Source organism: Lagopus leucura, unplaced genomic scaffold (genome assembly GCF_019238085.1).
Source record: "Lagopus leucura isolate 7727_CA_CO unplaced genomic scaffold, USGS_WTPT01 Super-Scaffold_739, whole genome shotgun sequence".
NCBI classification, from domain to species: Eukaryota; Metazoa; Chordata; class Aves; order Galliformes; family Phasianidae; genus Lagopus; species Lagopus leucura.
The window spans coordinates 11,949,433-11,967,794 of record NW_024962255.1 but is presented as its reverse complement, the minus strand read 5'-3'; the positions used below and the strand labels follow the sequence as shown (position 1 = coordinate 11,967,794).

The window sequence follows — 18,362 nt, the reverse complement described above, 5'->3', positions numbered from 1 at the left end:
AGCTCCCTTTCAGATAGGAATCTGGGACAGATTTTGCCAGCAGCCACAAAGCATGGCCCTTTGGTAATAGAATAGCCAATGTAATTTGACACTTCAACTTGCTGTGCTCTCTGCTAGTTGATTCACTTACTCACCCACTAACATTGAGCTCCTTTTCACTGTCTGTGGGCAAGGGAAAAAGGGGGGGGGGGGGGGCAGGCCAACAAAAAAGGGGACCGGGGGGGGCCCGACGGGGGGAAAAAAAAAAAAAAAAACACCTATTCAAAAATCCCCCCGGAGAGCTGTGCGGCACTTGGGGAGAGGAGCCGGCGTGCCGCTCCGCGCCGTGCAGCCGAGGTAAGTTTGGCGGCCGCCCGCGCTCCGTGCCCGGGCAGGGGTCGCGCCTCGGCGGAGCGCGAACAATGGGGCGGGCGGGGAGCGCCCCGCGGGTGCACCGGGCGGGCGGGGAGCCGGGCCTGGCGGCGGGGAGGCGGCCCCGCGCCTGGAATGTCCTTGCAGGGGCCCGGCACCGGGACGAGTTGCCGCGGCGTGGGGCCGCCGGTCGCCAAAACAAAAGGGGCCGGGGCTCGGGGCCGGGGCGGCGGCTGCCCCCGGGCGGGCGGGCAAGCGCCGTCGGGGCGGGCGGGCGGCGAGCCCCGGGGCCGCGGGCGTGCGCTTGGCCGGGGAGGCGCGCGGGGGAGCTTGCGGCCGCTTTCCGTGCTGCGGGAAGCTCGCCTGGGTGGAAATTCCTTGTGTCTGGGTTTTGAAAGCCAGTTGGGACCGGGGCCTCTCTCGGCAGGCAGGAGGAAGGAGCGGCCCCCCGCCTCCTACCGCTGCCGCCCTCCCTCCCCCCGGTGCATCTGTCCAGGAAGCCGCTGGGCGGAGGGGAGGGGGCCGGGGGCAGGGGCCGGGGGGGTGGGAGGGGAGGCCCGGCCGCCGCTCGCCGCCCGCCGCCCGGTCGCCTTTGTGCGAGGGGAACGGGGAGAGCGCTGCCCGGCGCTGCGGAGCGGAGCGGGCGGAGCGCGGGGCTCGAGCCACTCCAGGAATGTAAACACGCGCGGAGCCGGCCGGCCCCGGCGTTGCCCGAACCCCGCGCTGCTCCGCTGCTGTTCCGGGCCGGTGGCGGCTGCTTGGGGCCACAACCGGGATTTTCGACTGCAAACTTTGCTTCGCACGTGGGAAGTTGCTTTTCAGTGCTGCTTTTCGGGCTGCTATGAGGGGCGCCGGAGCGGGTGTCGCTTTTCGGGTTTTGTTTCAGGCAACTGCAGACAACATTACCCAGTTCTTAAAGGTGCAATGTGCGCGCTGGGGGAAGCGGAGCCCCCAAAGCGCGGAGGAACGGCTTTGTGCGGGGCGCGGGGTCCCGCTGGGCAGCTCGGCGGCGGGGAGAGCGTTCCCCGTCGCGGCCGTGCGGAGAAATTTCCCGAGACCGCAGCGAACTTAAGGCACAGCCCCGCGTTCCCGGCTGCCCGTGCCCGTGTACATTTCTGTGATTCGGTTAATAATCTGCAAACGGCTTAATGGCTCCGGAGTGCCCCAGTAGTGGGTTTTCTCCATTGACTCGCGCAGGCCCGAGCGGAGCGCTGCCCCGGCCCTTTCTCAATGCGCTGACATGAGAGAAGAGGATTTGACTTGGCAGCCTGAACAAATGCTCTATCAAAGGTTTCCTAAGAGACAGTGAGAGAGCGGGGGAGATGAATGACCCGAGGGAGTTGTAGGGTGCTACCTATGCAGGTTTCCTTTTAAATACGAAGTGGCCATTTAGGGCTCTGAATAAAACTGCGCGCATCAGAAAGGCGACAGGCTTATAAAATTTAAAAGGGCAGAAGCCCATTAATGCTGTGGCGGAGCTCTGGCTCCCAGCTCTGCTTGAGCGCTTCCAAGCGCCTCGAAGTGCCAAAGCTTTTAAGGAATCCTGAGCAGCGACTCCCCCGGGGCTGGGGGACCTCGACCTTGCGTGTGGGCGGCCCCTCTCCCCGGTGGGGACTCGGACGTGTGGGGGACGTGGGCTGGGGACATTCAGAAGTGGGAGCAGGCGCGGTGCGGGGGCACGCGGGAGCCCCGCAGTGGGTCCGAGGCTCTGCAGACGGGGTCTCGGAGCAGGGAAGTTTCATAGGTAGCAGAATGAAATGGTAGTGCCCCGGCAGCCTGTGGGAGAGCAGGGGTCTGCTCATCAATGGGGATGCTCTCTGGTTCAGACTTCCCCTTCCTTCTCTCGCTAGAGATAAATTTACTATGGCATCAATCTTGTCTTGGCGGGCCACGATTCAGGTTTGTGAATGCCAGAAGACTCGCTCTGACCTTTCTCTGTTCAAGTTGAGGATGTTGAAACACCAGCCATCAAACAAAAGGCACATTGAAAGCAGGCTCTGCACCGAGCACGTGTGGCTGTGGGGTAGCGGGGTGCGTCTGGGGGCTGTGTGCCTGAGTTGGGCTGGGGGAGGAGAGAGAAAAGGCCGCTTATTGCTGGAATGAGAGGATGGAAAACATGACTTGAAGTGCTCCAAATATCTTGGAGTCAAGGACCTGTTTCTTTGTATCTTTATTTTAAAGAGTCTTAGGAAAAACGACTTGTTCTCTACTTTTTTTTTTCTTTCTTATTTTAATTGATGTATAATTAGCAAATAACTAATATATTTTTTGTCCTGTGGAGGCGAAGATGACCAAAATTTTGCAGAATTTATCAACTTATAAAGCAAAACAATCCCCAGAATCTTGGGAAAATTAAATGCCTTTGGGATTACACCTTAAAACAATGAAAATTCTCTGGGATTTAGTTGGCAGAGTTGGGATTTTTATCTGCTTAGGAGAACACTACCTCAAAAAGTAGTGCAAATGTAAAGATGACTGTAAGTTGTAATTTAAACTTATTTGGGTCTGTCAGAGTTTAAAAAGAACACCCTCAGGAGCAGTCAGCACAGATATCTAACCTGGCAGCAGCATTCCTGTCAATGTAGGCAGATGCTGTTATTGTGTACAGTGTTTACGGGCTACAATACCTTAAGTAAACATTGATCATGATTAGAAACAATAATTGAGGCTGTGGCAAAGGATCAATGAAAACTTTGTTTCAGAGGAGAAGCGAGTTGCTGTGCATATATACAGAGAGTGTTTTGTGCTGCCTGAGATGTGCAGTGTTAATGCGGTGCGAAATTCCGGTTTTAGACTATTTTAAGAAATCCACAGAGATGACAGATCAGTTTTTGCATCATCTAAGAGATATGTCCCAATCAGCGTTGGTTACAGGAGCTGAAAGGAGAGCTGAATGTGTGCATCACATTTCCATTCATAACTTTTCTTGGGAGCTGCTTACGCTTCACCCCAAATCGCCCCCAAAGCTTTTGTGGAGACCAAAAAACCAAATTAAAAACCAACTCCTCAAACATGGGGGTGACAGTTACATCACTGATACTGCAGACTCGTTTGTAGCAACTTGGTGTTGGCTAGCAGCTGTGGAGCCTGGTTTCAGTCTTGAAAAGGAAATGTATCTCAGAGAGGAAACAAAGTTGGAATTCCGTTTGCCTTCCCTGGTGTTTCTGATAGGCCTCAGTCCACAGCCCAGCCCTGCAGAAAGGACAGGAGATAAGGTGGCCAGGGCTGTGCCCCACCTGGGCACCTGCTTCTCACAGGTGCGTAGGGCTGCAGCCAATGCCTGTGGGGGCAAGAGGGACCACTGTGCAATTGGCTGATTTCTTCACTCCTCGTTGGACCCATTTTTGTGAAACCCCATCCTGTGTTACGGCAGAGAGAAAAGACTATTGCTGAAGAGTTGAGGATGGGTTTGTGCTTATTCTCATCAAATGCCTGGTGTGGGACAAGGAGCACAAGCGTTCCTTATGTGTTTGCATCTTTTTATGAGAAATCACAATATGCAGTGCCACGATGCTGTGTGTGGGCACTGATGTACCTGCTCTTCAGATATTTTCCTTTCCCTGAACTTAGGTATGTCAGCTTTCCTGCTGATGGTATTTTGAGGCTGTGTCAGTGGTATTAGGAATCATTTCTGCTTTAAAATGGTGTCTTTGGCTCAAAAACAAGGTTTGTGAATTGGAATGTTGCTTTGTCATATTGATTTTTCTTCTGCTTTTCTTTTTAAAAGCAAAAACTTCTTAGGTAGTGATTTCATTTTATTTATTTCCATTGGGCTTCACAGGATCATTAGCGTTGTGCTTGGTTAATGTTTGAAGTTTTTCAAGGTAATTGAGGCCACGAGAGAAATGGCCAGCAAGGGGTTTTAATGGATCTCCACAGCTTGACTGCTGGAGGCAGTAGTGCATTATGAGAGTGGAGGATAGTTGTACACTTGTTACATGTTATTTTGGGTTCAGCTACTTCAAGATGTACTGAAGTTTATATGGCCTGTGAAGGTGTGGTGTGGGATCTCAGTACTGTGTTGCTATCCCTTATTAAGCAGGACAGATTGCTATGGATATTTTGTATCTGGGAGAGAGGAAGAAAAGTTATTTTTAGGTAGGAAAAGTCACTTTCCATCATTTCTCCTTCAAGCATCAACCCAGGTTAACTTTCTTGGCAAGGAGTGAGACATTAATTCTGGAATGTTCCCTTTGAGAGTGCTGGATAGGCCACCATTTGGTCTAGGCCATGATTTCCTTCAGGTGCTTATGCTTTTTAAACCTGTATTAGAGGATAGGAAAAGCAATTTGTGCTCTTCTACTGAGTCCTGGAACATCCAAACATGATTCCTTCCAAGGGGGGGGGGGCCTGCAGGTTGGCACTTGATGAGTTGGGATTTAGGATCTAATCAAGTATCTGCACTCAGAGACCCATGCATCCTTTCATTAGACAATTCAATACATTGAGCTGTTCTATATTTTGTGTAGCGCATTAATATTGAGGTAGTACCGTGTAAGCTATCATGTTAGCATTCCATTAAGATAAATGTGAGAAGTGTATCCCTTTGTTGACAATCAGCATTTGTTTTGACTCAGTGGAGCAGCTCTAATTCCCAAAAGAGGTGATTCCCAAAGTGATGCAGGAGGGTTGTTGGCTCAGTATGGTTGGAGTGGAGGGAAATCATTGCTCCAAAGCCATAGGTAGGTATGATGCTGTAAGTTGTGGAAGTTCATCAAAGTGATTTGGATTTTCTGTTCTTTTCCTTGTTTGTTTACATAAGGACTTTGTTTTTCCTCCTGATATACCACTTATTCAACTGTGGATGATGATGTGGATGGTGATGAGCTGATTTCTAAATCTGATGCTGTCCTGCTGAGGAGAACCCTTTCTGCAGCTCTGTGCCCTTACCTGGGCGGTGTTGGGCTGCCTGCTCTGTTGGTGCAGCCATTCTGCTCACATCTTCCCCAGATCTCCAGCTGCTGGGGAGCTGGCTGGAACTCGGTAAGCAATAGAAGAGCAACATTGCTGTGCGTCTGGCTTTGGAAATGGAAATAGCTCCAACCCATATGTAATCCTGGAGTGTTGTTAGAGCTAGCATGGGAACGAAAGTCACGGGCTTCCTGTGCCTGACAGTGTCATGCAAAGCAAGCATGAGAGTTTCTTGCTGTCTTTGTTTGTCTTCAAATCTCTCTGTTTCCAGTGCTCTAGACTGTTACTTGCAACCTCTCTGGAGCTGTGTGTTGATGGGCAGGATGACAATGACTGGAGAACACCAAATTCTTGGTCTGTCCAATGCATGAATATGGGTAGGGTCTGCCTCAGTTGTGTTGCAGCTCTTTGTACATGGGCAATGCCATTTTACATCTCTGCCAATTGGATGGAGACAAGCGTTTGAGGAGCAAGAGGATCAGAAATATGTTGACAAATTTCACATCAGTCCCTTGGAGATTTCCAGATAATCTCCTAACTAATCAGAACAGTTTATTTATTGGGGCTGTGGTGATACAAATATGTGACAGAATAGCAGGGGCTTCACTTGGCCATTTAGTAGCAGAAACAGTTCCCTTGGTGAATATTTGACTGTTTCTTGGCTGTGTTCCTGATTCCCTCTAAGAACAGCGGAGCCTCTTAGACTGCACTGAAATACACACCTCCTGGATCTCCATCAGAAATTTTGAAGTTACTCTCTCTTGTTTCTGAAGCCCTGTTCCAAATAGAGATGAACTGATGGAGCGCAGACTCGTTCTATGAATGTGAACATCGAGAGCTGGGCACGGTGGTGCAGCTGGGGGTCAGGAGGACTGAAACTGGGCTTCCCTGCCAAGTGCCTGGCTCACAGTAGTGCTGAAAGAGTGGGATTTCCCTGGTTTGAGCACGGTTTCCGCTTTATCGAAAGTTGAAAATCGCTCCAGGTTTATGGGGGTTCTTACAACTTCTCTTCTGTGTACTGATGCAGCTCAGATCCTTCCCCATGCCATTCTCTTGGGATGGTTTGGAGTGTTGTCCAACACCCACTTGATAACCATGTGTCTTACAGCTCAAAGGTTACCACCTGCCTTTGGTTATTTTAGAGGTGTGACAGAGTAAAAGCAAGGTGGAGGGGCTGAATGGCAGTGAGGAAGTGCTGGTGTCTTTGGCTGCAGGACCCCCACCCTGGCACATAGGCACATTGCCTGCCAGGGAGCTTGTCTGTCCCACTGCCCAACTGGAATGGTTTGACAACCAGCACTGTCATTTTTACACTTTAATGTTCTAACATCGAAACAACAGAAGTTCCATTTTGTTTACCATGCTTTTTGCCTTCTCTCTGAGGCCACTTTCCTCCCTCATTCCCCATTAAAAAAGAAGAGAGAGAGGAAAAAAAGAGCAGGATAAAAACTTTAAACAACATTTTTAAATACTTTGTCGACATTGCATTCTCAGAAGAGTGGTTTGTTTATATATTTCTCCATATAGGAAGAGAGTAGGGCTTATTATCCTACAGGTTTTCAGGGGAGAGAAGAATGATGTGGTTGTCAGGCAGCCTGCCTGATCTCTTGGTGTCCTGCTTGTAAGTCTGTGTTTGTTCAGTGCTCTTGTGGCCCTTTTCCCGGCAGTGGGATCACAGAAGTTAACTTGTTTACAGCTGGTGTGCAGCTTATGTTGGCCTCCCTTGCAGCGCCCCGGCTCTCCCCCCAGCCTTTTCAATGAAGGCTTTTCTTCCCTCCTCTTCTCAGCACAGGTTGATACACTTTACATTTGATTAAGCTTGTTTGTTTTTTCTTTCTGAAAATGGGATTTTAATTTTCTTTTTAAAAAAGTGATTTAAAAAACACTCCAGGCCTGTGAACTGTCATGCTACAGGTGCTCCCGGGACCCTGGTATCTGTTGCTTTTTGGGTGCACTGGGGAGCTGGAAGGTCCCAGTGCCCTCTGGCTGCAGCCTGCATTCAGCAGCATCGTGGCTGCCAGCCACACTGAGTCCTGTCTGCAGGTGTGGGTGGCCCAGCTGAGGCTGTGTGAGCACAGTGCGTCTGCTGCACTTGCGTGGTTGGCTCACTGCGAGTGTGTTGGGCTTCCTCGTGTCCAGAGTTTAATTCACGTCCAGAGGTTCATTTGCTCTTCCTCCTGAAAGACCTGCTCTGGTATGGGACACTGAAAGCCACTCTCAGTTGCTATTTAAAAAATTGATTGTAAGAACAACGTGTGCATCTTTTCCTGTCTCCTCTCAAATATGAGATTTCTCCCCAAATTTACATCACTGTTTAAAAAAGTTGGAGATTGCAGTCCAGCTGGAGCGTGATAGCATTCGACATGGGAGCCTCCTGGCTTTCCAACTGAATGCATAGCTCTGGCTTTTGGCACTGTGAAACCCTGACATCTCGCACATTAAAATCATAACAGCATTATGTAAGGAGAAGTTATTTTAGGTCACTTGCAGTGCCTCCTAAATCTCAGCTCCAGCGACCTCGTGAGCTGGAACGCATGGGCTTGCGCAGCCCCAGCTGTGGGCAGTGTCCAGGCATAGTGCCACCTCCTGCCCTACCCTCTGTTCCCTGCTCAGCCCCAGTCTTGTGCTATGCTTCCAGGGGGCTGGGAGCAAAGGGGGTGGGGGGCTCCAAGGCCAGCAAAGGATGTTGGCACTGCAGTGTGTGGGTAACATGGGCATCTCTGTGGCGTTGGCCTTGCTGCTCTTTGCTGTGAGATGGGAAAATCTATGGCAACCACTGCTGGCAGCCAATGTCTGCCATCATTTTTATTTTGCCTTTATTCCTGGCAGGTTGTCTGTGAGTAGGGCAAGTGTCTGCCAGGGATCTGGAGCTGGGGTTTGAGGTATGGGGGAGCAGATGGGCACCTAAAACTCACGGCTGGATGTTTTATGTAAGCAAAATATCGGGGTCATTTTGTCTCTAAATAAATGCAAAAACATGAAATTTCTGATTCGTCTGTTGAAGTTCCATTTGTTAACACACTGTTACATTAAGCATCCATTTTGAAGAGTTTGGCACCTTGCCTCTAGGATAGCAGGATGCAGTGCACCCTCTTAGCATTATTCCTTGCACTGTTTTTCACCACACATAGCTATGGTGATCCTCGCACACACTGAATGGTTCCAGATGAGCACGTGTAACAGATGCATGTTTGCCCTGTAATGGGCAATGCTAGCTGCATGCAGGTAAACACATTAGTGAGCCGGAATGAGTGAAGGGAGGGCAGCAAGGCTGCTGTCGGGAAGCTCCCAGGCTCTGCCATGGTGACTAAGGCGGCTTGATAGCTTCCTTATTGCCACCATCTGCCCGCTGCCGGCTGGGGCTTGCAGCGTGGCGAGGTCCTGCTGCTTGCGGGCTGAGGACAGGGCACTGGTAGCCAGCCATGGACAGGGCTCTGAACATTCTCGGTCACGGCTGTGTGATAACTCTCTCATTAGAGTTGTTTAATCATGTGAAAATAAAATAAATATAATCCCAAGAGAGACAGTGTTTTCATTTCATTAAATTTTGTATTCTATGTGCACATATAAATTATTTACTCAATGTGTGAGTCTCTTGTGGAATACGTTGTGGAAAAAAGTCTTGTATTGGTATTCTTGAAATACTACTCTTTTGAAAATCCCACCCAATTTTCAAATGTTTGCTGGCAGTTTTATGGTGTCATATGATTTAAATCCTGATTTAAAACTTTGAGTTCAGTCATCCAAAAGGGAGCAGCATGTCGGCACGAAGTCTTCGTTCTCCTTTGTCTGAAACTGCAGCTACAGCCCTCAACACCTCTTTCTCAATAAAGAGAAATGTAAATCAAAAATACTTGTCACGTTGCCAGCATCTTGTCCTAGCAATATCCCAGCATACTAAATCATAAAAGGAAGAAACGTAGTTCATATCTGCTGTCACATGAGAAATATATTTTTAAGTATATCTCTGCTCTGTTTGTGGTCTTTTGATGTTCATGAATTTACGCTTTGTTCTGCTGAAGACAACTTCACCTGATAAACTTCCCATTGAAGTAATGAGGGACTGGGAAGTCAAGTTCCATTCTTACCATTGCACCTGACTTAGGAATAACTTGTAGGAAATGAAATATGATGCACATATGCTAATCTCTTACAAAGGCTGTCTGACATCTTCATTTAGTAAGGATTAAACTCCTCCAAAGAAGCTCAGAGGATGCAGGAATTCTCTGGCAGTTGATCTTTTTGTGCTTTTAACGCAGAATATTTTTAGCCCAAGATACAAAAATACGTACTTCTGTATCCAAAGAGAATGTTGTTTCCATTTATTATAAAACCTTGGATGGGAAACAAGATGTTAGACCTATTATAATGCAACCCAGCAATTAACATATGTTGGCCTGCCTCTGCCAAGGCTGCCTTGTGAGTAATGCAGGTTGCACAAGCAGAGGAGTCGGGTTGTTTGTCAGTGACAAGCCATCCATACATGCATGAGTGATCAGATTGCACAGCCATCGGCCGAGGATAGGATGTGAATCTGTGTTTGAATCTAAAAGCAATTATAGTTTAAATTTCCAAACTGAATGCAGCTGAGAGGGCAGTTTTGACTTTTTTTTCCTTTTACCAATAAAAATAAATAAACAAATCAAATAAACAAATTGTGCAATATTAAGAAAATTGTGTAATAATCAATGAAAGCTTGCAAGTTTTTGAGTGTGTTGTTGTTGTTGTTGTTGTTTTTAATTCTCCAATGACTGAATGACCAGAGTGGGGAATGTCAGGGATAAGCTCAGAAGTGGGAGCCCCTTGTCTCCCCTTTCAGAGATTCCTGGGTGCTGCACATGGGTGCCAGCGACCAAGACCCTGCTTCTCCCTTTGGAGGGGCCTTCTGCAGCTGACGGGTGGTGTGGCTTGGTTCAGCTGGAAATGTTTTCTCCATGCTGAAGGCCAACGTAGGGGCAGCCGTAGCTGGAAAACATACTTCTCATGTAAAGTGTTGAGTATTTTCTATAGATTTATTATTTCCACCCAAATATGCACTTTTTGCAGTTACATATAGGAGGAAGGAAAGAAAAAGAGCAGAAGCTTGAGCTGAAAGTATGTATGTATATAAAGTTAAATTATAGGGGAGACCAGCTTTTGCTTGTTTTCCACTAACACAGAGTGCATGACCAATTAAGACCTACTAAGTGTTACAGGAAGACAAAAGGTATACTGTAGATTTAAATTAACAAAAGGCATCCTCAGAAGATTTGGAAGGTCGAGTATGCTTGAACTCTAAAATGTGCTCCAATTAGTGCTCTATTTAGAAGCAGATTTTGTTTCTTAACCTGAGAGCAGACTGCTGCACATCGGCTGAGAGCTCACTGTGTCCCTCGGCTGTGGTTGGTCACTGTGTGCTGCTCTCAGTGTGAGCCAGTAATCTTGGCTGGGGGGATAGAAACATGGAGAGAGAATAGCAGTTGGCATCTGTATGCATCGTATGTAGGTGTTTACTTCTGATTCTTGGATATCTTACCATGACAGAGTGCAATGCATCATCACTTTTCTCTTTCAGAGGGTTACATGCTCAAATTGTAGCTTTGACACTGTCTGTTAAGCTATAAATAAAGCTTGACTATGACAATGATGGCCTTCATTGGCTACGTTTTGACTATAAATTCACAATTGTTGCTTTTGCCTTGAGTGTCATTTTCAAGCTATGCAGCCTGGATGGTGTTGAAGAAAAGAACTCAAGAGTTGAGAACTGTGGGCTTTAGTGCTCAGTGTGCTGATCAGTCTAACTTAAGATTGCTGGCCTTAAAATACTTGGACATCAGAAGCCAGGCCTATAGAATCATTTAGAATAGTAATAGACTTGCCTTTTGCAAGATTTGTCTCTGAAGGCTTGTGTGGGTATTGCATTTTCAGGTTTCATCCACAATCACAAGTGCTAGAAGCTCATTAAATAAACAGAAATGCTTCTACTATCAGCTGACTTCAGGAGCTGGGTCTTTAGTGCATACATGAAAACAGCAGCAGCCTCAGCTGCAGGGCTGCTGCCTCTTCTTTCAGTGCCGTGCTGCGTGGGACTGGGAGCAGCCTTGTTGTGCCTGCAGGCTGCTGCAATTGCCAGCCGTGCCCAGGGCACTGCACATCTTTTTCAACCAAGCATGCACTGAGAGCTTTTACAAATGAAATGGCTGGGTGAAATGCTTGCTCCTCCACTCCAATGTCGTCAGTCCGGAACAGGCAGATCCAGCAGAATTTTTGGAGATGCTGAAAAAAGGGGAAAATAGCTGGCTGGGAAAAATACACAGTAAAGAAGGTGTAGCTGGCTTTACCTCCTTTGTGGCATTTTGACTGTAAAAAGTGACATTACTGAATTTGTATCAATATATTATTTGTTCTGTTTTTAAATATCTGTCAGGAGGCTTTGATCCATGGGCACTATTGTTACCTCTCCCATGACCAGCAGCTGTGTGTAGGACTGCTGGACATCTATCCTTTAGAGGCAGCTCTAAGTAAACAGTTTTGCCTGTGATAATTTTTGTTGGTCAAGTCTGTGTTAATTGATGCACTTTGTGCTGTTGTTCTCATGCTTAAATAGCACCTGTGAGCAGGTTTCATTAAAGCTGCATCTCTAGGTGCACACTAAATACCTTTGATACCTCACCTGTGATAGTGGTGGAGCTGCTAGTAAGAATGACAGCTGCAGCCAATAAATGAGGACAGTAATAGAAGGCTCAGTGCTGGGTAGAGCACCATAAATCATGAGGCAAAAGCAGTAAGAGCTCTGACAAATCGGTGAGCAGCTGCAAACAGCACTTTGCAGGTAAGAATTATTGTGCTCACTCTTGATAAGTGCTCAGAGCCCGCCTCTTCCTTGCTTGTGGGTGATGGCCCTGGTGTGCGGGCACTTGGGAGTCTGGCCTGGGGATGGTGAGCATTCAGTCTTGTGTCATTCTCACAGCGTGCACTGAGCCTTCGTTTTCATCTCAGGTATGTTTAAGTGAGAGTTTTCTCCTTCTGGGAGGAATCCTCTAATTTTTTTTGCAGCTGACAAGTTGTTTTATTTTGTTTCCTTGGAGACTTTAAAGCAGCATTTTAGAAAGGTGGAGAGAAGGGGATGGATTTGGCTGACTTAAAACCAGCTTGCTTTGTTAGCCTTTGCCTGGAGGGATGTAAGGAGCCTGCATGGTATAAAACAATCCTACTCTTCTATCATTAGAGAAATGAAAAGTATTTTAATGAAATAATGATAGGAAACAGATGGTGATGGGCTGGCAACTGGGCTGTTTTTGTACACTAAAAAGTGTCAAAGGCATCTCAGTGTAATTATAGCTAATGCTGTCTCATGATGTAGTGTCTGGGGGTGGGTGGGGACTGAGGCTCCCCGGGGTCACTGCACCTGGAGCCGTGCACTTCTGAAATGTGGCATTATATAAACGGGAGCCCCTGTGAGCAGTGCTGCTGGCAGAGCTGTGCCCCTTTATCTGCAAGGGCTTGGATGGAGCTTGCCACTCTTCTGTACCATGCTTACGGTGTAGTGAGTTCCGTAACAGCTGTCTTCCTCTGGTGCTCTAAGCTATGTATTTTAAGCATACAAATAAAACATTCTTAAGATGGTGTATTAAACAGCATCATTTACATATGGGGTAGTTACGGATCTACTTGAAGCTGCAGGTCCCCTTTTGAGTACATGAACATCCATAACCCCTTGTATGGGAACTGTTGAGTCATGGCCTGAACCACTGATTGATGACCTGGGGAAAGGACCAGGTCAGCCCTGGGAGCACAGGTGAAGGCAATTCAGCTGTGTGACCAAAAGGGGTGGAGCCTGGCTGCACCTCTCCTAGACCTCATTTAAGGGCTGACTGCAACTGGGGAAGGTTCTCTTTCTGAAGATCCTTCCTTGGTGGAGATTCCCCTGCGCACCTAGAATCTTCTGATATGGGTGAGCAATTTTCTTTCCTTCCTTTATAGCATTTTTCTATCATGCTGCTCCTTCTGTTATCATACCTCTGTTGTAATGCCTTTCCCATTGCATTGATTTGTCCATTTGCTACACCCTCCATGTTGCCCCAGGAACAATCGTTAGGTTGTGTGTGTGTGATCAGGCCCTTAGGATCAGTGTTTGTGTGATTCATAGTTAGTGGGACAGGTCACTGATGGAATAAAGGGCTTTGTGGTTTTTTTTTTTTTTTTTTTTTAAGGGTGTGCTTTTAGTCTTGGTCTTCCTCTCATTAAGTTTTGTTTTTAGCTGGGTTAGCTGCCATTGATACAACTGACTGCAGGGCTATTCCCTGTGCTGGTACCAGGCTGTTCTGGGAAAACACAAGGCAGGAACTTCTTTCCAGCTTCTTTTGATTTAGTACTACAGTTGTCAGAGGGTGCCTTTTACCTGGCTGCTGGGTGGTTTAACCTAGCAAGTAGCTAAGCACCACACAGCCTTTCTCTTGCTCCTTACCTCCTAGTGAGATAACAGAGAGAACTGGGGGGAGAAAAAAATCCAAAAATCAAAGCAACTCAGTAACGACTAAAGCATCAGTGCTTTATTGGCATTGTTTTTCTCCTACAGCCGGGGCATTGCATCATACCAGGCACTCTGAAGGAAAAAAAAAATCAACTCCATCCAACCTGAAACCAGGTTGGGTGACATGGTGATGTCTAGCAGATAAGCCAGAGGACATGCACTTGTGTCAGCTCCGCAGCCAACAGCACAGGGCTTCAGCTGGGCTGTCCTACTGTGACTATGTCATTTGTCCTATCCTCTGCAAGTGGGCGATAAGTGTCATGTCTTAGAGGTGGCATGGGCTGTGCTGCTGGTACCGTGATGGTGGCACAAGGAAGGGAGAATGACAAGTTAAGTGAGGTGGCTTGAGCACAGGGTAGCATTTTTCACTAAGTTTTTCTTGGTTGTTTCTCCTGGCCAGGAGTAAATCATGTTGTTAATGCTGTGGGATCTGTACCCTAACGCCTGGTACAAATATGCTGTGAGAAAGGTGGGCGGTCATTATTTCCATCCCTCCTGCTGCAGTGTGGCCTTGCTGAGACTGCCTTATCCTCCCAGCTCCCTGCTGTTGTCATTTGCGCCCTTACACTATGTTACCATCAGTGTTTGTGCAGGTGTGTGATGAATCACATGGGTGAGCCCAGTGAGAAAACAAAAACTGTCCTGTGTTCCTATATAGGTTCTCTCGGCCCGTGCAGCTCCCTGTATGGGCTGTGGTGTGAATGTGGCACTTATAGCCTGGATGTGTGGAATTTGGGAGTGGGGGCTCTCAAATCAAGAAGTCAGATGGATCCCTGCAATTAGGCAAGAATAATGAACTCAACTCGTAAATAGATTGAATTGAGTGATTGAAACCACAGTATTTTGATTTGCATAAATTCATTTTCCTGTTAACGTTGGAGCATCTGTTGCTGGGGCAGGTAGTCTCACTGAATAGAAACATAATTTATGTGTAACATATCCTACATAGGGCATCTCTCCTAGCACAGCCCCAGGAACTAGTTCAGAGTCCCCAAAGCAGGAAAAAATAAACAAAGAGAGTATAGGTCTGTGGGACCATGCCTATGAGGGATGCAGACAGCTCCTTGGTCAGGGAGCTTCATATACTTCTTGGTCAAAACGTTGGCCAAGTTGTGTGACCTGGGAGGCTGCAAACCTCCCCATATTTCACTGAAGCAAGGTAAAGCTCAAAACTCCCTGTCTTTGGTTAAGGGTGCCTGGGAAATACAGTGGAGCCGGGGCTGCCTGCTGTGGGGATGGGCAGAAATGACTGCATAAGGTGGCTCTGCATTCCACAGCTTGTGAAAGCCCTAGTGTGAGTTACTCCTCTGTTTGTGGTGTTTGTTTTTTGTTGTGTTGCTTTTATTTGTATAATAGAATAGCCTGGGTTGAAAAGGGGCTGTAATGATCACCTAGTTTCAACCCCTCTGCTATGTGCAGGGTTGCCAACCTCCAGACCCGGCTGCCCAGAGGGCTGTGTGTTAGGGGTGTGTGTCTTTTGTGTGACCTGCTGTTTCACTGAAATTGCTTACTTCTCTGTTGAAGCAGGTGATGGAACTTCCCCTGTAGAGTTGGCAGGAGGTGGCGTGAAATTTGATGCCTATCCTCCTTCAGGCTTAATGTGCCCAGAGGACACCTGCAGCCTAGCCAGCTGTGGCAGCCACAGTACGGTGTCATAGTGCACACTGAAGGCCAAGCCTGCAGCCCTTGCAGGGGGACAGGGCTCCCTTTTGCAGAGTCAAAAGTTTGCACTGGCACTTGCCCTTCCTGGGGGGGCCTGGGGCAGGTGGGTAGGCGATTTCTTTCTGGGCTATGTTGGATGCAGCTGGCAGGAGCTCCTGCTGGGGTCGGAGCCTGTGGGAGGACCGTGTGGGAGCCATGCCTTTCCCACGGTGTGCAGTGATTGGAGCTCCCGGGCACTGCCATCATACAGATAACCCTTGTCATTAAGCTGCATGGCTTGACTAAATACCAGTTCTGATTGTAAGTAATTCTTAAGTTCCTGAAGGAAAGTGGCGTATTATATTTTGTGCTGCCTGCTTTTACTGTTGTTTTGTAACTCAGTGTGTGGTTTTAGCTTGCAGACCAGCTTGAAAGTGGCTCCATTGCTGTGGTAAATCACACTTTATTGCTCAGGTCCTGGGTGCATGTGTGTTGTCTGGGGGATGCCTCATGGTCTTGGGGTAAGAATCAAGCAAGAATCTTAAAGTGGCCAATACTTGCATGCATTTAGCTGGGGACGCTTGCAGCCATCTCACTGAAGGGTTCTTCTGGTGTGCTGTTAATGCCCAAATTTAGGGGGTATGCATGTGCAGGGATGTGCAGTGTCCCTGCGTGGTGAGTGGATTCGGTGTCTGCTGCTGTTTGGGTGCAGCACAACATAAAAGGGTTGATGAGGAAAATTGTGTTCAGATCAAAATGCTGCTGGTAGCTTTGTATGCGGATGTTCTGTACAGCTTTTATTATAGAATACCTTTTGGAAATGCCTCTTCCTTTTTTGATTTTTTTTTTTTAAATGAAGTCAAAATATTCCAAAATTAAAATTATGCCCTGAAAATCCAGTTATGTACATCTCCATGTCTTACCTTCATTTTCTTTCAGAATTATTTTTTGATTAAAAATATGAGTATTCTTGAATGCACATTTATTTTCAAGTGACTGATAATGCCTGAAACAAGCCTCTATTGTATAAAGTGCATGAAATTCCTGAATTTTTTTCATTTTCCACTAATATGAAACAAGGCATCCAAAAACCCCCAAATGATTTGAAATTTCTCAAGTCTATAGAGGGCTTGGTCTAGTGGGAGGTACAACCTGGGCTGGTGGGAAGTGTTCCTGCCTATAGCAGGGGGTTGGGACTAGATGATCTGAAAGGTCCCTTCTAACTTAAACTGTTCTGTGACTTCTAAAAACTAAGGAGATGGACTCATTTTGCAGAGGTCTTCCTTTTTATATTCGTAATTGGTACTTCTCATTTTATTCTGAACAAATCACCTACTGAAATAATTCTTTGTGTCCATGTATTAAGGGCAACATAGTATAAGCTTCTTTCATAAACATTCATGGTGATGTTTTGTGACTGTATTAATTTTAGTGAAATTGTGTTTAAAATCTTTCTTGCTTATATGTTGAACTCATAGCGTGTTATTGAAATCAGTCTGTATACAGATGTATGGTTTTCCTTTTACTACTTTTTCTAGAGTGAGTTTGTATCTATTCATGGAACATGAGGAAAACCAGGCTGGAATTTGCAGGGATGCAGCTTTCTGATGTCTGTGGGATTTCTGCAGATTCCAGAAATTAATGGTGAGACTTCAGTGCATTACAAGTTAATAAAAACTTACAGCAGACATTATTTATATCGAAGCACAGAATAAATATTGAATTTTCTTTTTAAGAGAAAATTGCTTGGGGGATTCTGACAGTTAGTGAATCACCCTGCCAGGCTTTGTGGTTTTAAAGCCAGAACGCTTACGCTTGAGAGCATTATTTGTCCTATTTCTCTTTCAAAGGCTCTACACATGAGCAGAGAAGCTGGCAGATGAGCTAGCCTGTAGGAGGAAATAGTTAAAGCAGCTGACCACCGGCACTATCAAATGCATAAACAAACCGATAAAAGTAGCTTTCGTGTTATCATGAACTTGCTGTTTTTTAAATGTTTCTTATGCCTGATGCAGAACAAGCTAGGAAGTATGATGCTAAAACTGACTGAGCTGTTCTTCTGACTGTAGAACACTGATGGGCAGGCAGCAGTTTGGCTGCTCTCTGTGCCATGCAGGTCACTGGGGCAGCACAGACCTGTGGCATTGCTTCCTGATAGTGATTTGTGGCCTCCTGCACTGCTCTGGGGGTCTGGGAAGCACTGCTGTTGCTCAAGCTCACAAAACTTTTTGTATCTTCCAAGCTCTTAATCATTGTGAATAAAATAATTGTCGTGAATAAAATTTAGATTAGACTATTAAAGATTTAAGTATTTTAAATCCTGAAACTCATTCTGTCTGTAGAGTTCAAGAGTTTATTCATGTGCAGCACCATGGAAATCACCGCTGAAGGCACAAGTTGCCTCATGGCTGACTCCCACCTAAGCTTTTTGTAGGGGAAGATTAAAACGGATTTACTGCATCCACTGAGTAGCCTGCTCAAATTCATCTGTGTGAGGTTTCAAAATATGTACAGTTATTCAAGATTCAGTCTAGTTCCTTGACAATGTGTTTGCAGAATGCTAACCACTTAAAAGCAGCTTGGGGTTTTAGATTTCCACATTGCTGCTCCTCTGTTTGCAAGCCAGGCAATGAAGGATAAGGCTGGTGCATGAAGCTGACAGAGCAGCTCCTTTCCCTAACCCCAGCCACTTGAGAACCAGGTGATGCAGTGAGCACAAGAGAGGAAAATCAAAGTCACAATCCTGTAAATATTTATGTGCGTAGTTAAGGTTAGACATAAAAATGGTTATTTGAACTTGGTTGAACTTGCACAGAAAGCTAAGAATATGTGTAAATATTTGCAGTCTGGAACCTATTTCAGATTTGAGAAGTATTTAAAGTACTTCAGAATGTTTTTTTTTTAAATACTGCAAAGCCTTCTGCTGCAACAAGATGCATTCAGACAG

The 18,362-nt window shown here is 46.6% G+C and overlaps 1 protein-coding gene across 5 annotated transcripts in view; it reads left to right on the top strand.

Moving 5' to 3' along the window:
- The first annotated feature begins 238 nt into the window (after positions 1-238).
- The window catches only part of ZMIZ1 (zinc finger MIZ-type containing 1), a 322,545-nt gene continuing 304,421 nt past the window's right edge, over positions 239-18,362 (top strand). For all 5 annotated transcript variants that reach the window (XM_042862784.1, XM_042862787.1, XM_042862785.1 and 2 more), the window contains exon 1: positions 239-336. The gene's annotated coding sequence lies outside the window, so the exon portion shown is untranslated. The remainder of the gene's footprint in view (positions 337-18,362) is intronic.